Source organism: Eublepharis macularius, chromosome 2 (assembly GCF_028583425.1).
Source record: "Eublepharis macularius isolate TG4126 chromosome 2, MPM_Emac_v1.0, whole genome shotgun sequence".
Classification (NCBI taxonomy): domain Eukaryota; kingdom Metazoa; phylum Chordata; class Lepidosauria; order Squamata; family Eublepharidae; genus Eublepharis; species Eublepharis macularius.
The window spans coordinates 45,978,357-45,979,545 of NC_072791.1; the positions used below are offsets into that span (position 1 = coordinate 45,978,357).

The 1,189-nt window shown below is 37.9% G+C and overlaps 1 non-coding gene across 1 annotated transcript; it reads right to left on the reverse strand.

The window, feature by feature from the left end:
- Positions 1-847: 847 nt before the first annotated feature.
- On the reverse strand, positions 848-968 carry LOC129325376 (U6atac minor spliceosomal RNA). The gene has a single exon (XR_008596622.1). It is a non-coding gene; the product is annotated as a U6atac minor spliceosomal RNA (small nuclear RNA).
- Positions 969-1,189: the final 221 nt, after the last annotated feature.

The window sequence follows — 1,189 nt, forward strand, 5'->3', positions numbered from 1 at the left end:
CCCTACCTGGCAGCCCAGCAGGGCAATTTATTTATTTATTTATTTTATCACATTTCTAGACCGCCCTCCCCGTCAGATGGGCTCAGGGTAGTTTAACAACAGTTTAAAACAGTAAAAACATTATAAAAACATTAAAACATTATATCAAAACAATTGAAATTGGCAGGTATAAAATATTAAAATATAGCATTTTCCTGCATGGGTGGTGGAAGGTCTTCAGTGGTATGGCCGATGAGAGGACAGCCTAGCCCCCACCAAATGCCTGGCGGAACATCTCTGTCTTGCAGGCCCGGTGGACAAACTTCTTGGAGGATGCGGACAAACTACTTGGCATTGCACCAACATGCAATCAGAAGTGATATCATTGTGGATTCTAGGATTCACCAAAAACTCCAGGGTTAAACCATAAATTATATATTATTATCACAATCACCCCATCATTTTCCTCCCATTGCCTTGTCAAATGACAGTGGCGAACAGATTCTTGGAAGTGCCACATAAATGCTAAACATTGTTATTACTTAGATTCATTAGAGTCAGGAAGGATTCAACAATAAATAAGCATTTCCATGACAAAACAAAAGATTGATATGTGATTATATTCAGTACAAAATGTAATTGATTTATATGACATTTATTATCTCACTGTTTCTCCAAGGTGCTCAGGCTGGTTTATGGTGTCCTCCCTTCACTGATTTTATCCTCACAACAGCCCTGTGAGGTAGGTTATGTTTAGAGATAGTGACTGGCCCAAGGTCACACAGTAATCTTCAAGACAAAGTGGATTTAAACCATGGTCTCCCAGATTCCTGTCCAATACTCTATTCACTATATCACATGGACTCTTATAACATCATTAGATGCCACAAAGTAGCAGTGCTTTAACCATATGCGAGCTGTATAGGTTGCTAGGAATTCTTCCATCCTTATCAAGGGAAGTACTAACCTTCTCTCCTTTATCAAAAGATCACTGTATGATATTCTTACCATAATACTTCTGTATCATATGTTATTTTTACAACAGGATTGTATTGTTGACTCATACGTGGTCTCCTGGGCCAGATCGATCTGTAATATCATTACCATCAACAGTAATGTTTCTTTTGTAGCTATACATTCTCTTCTCTCCCTCTGGTATATTTCATATTTTATGCTCTCAAATTTGTCAAGATTGTTTGTCTCATTCTAC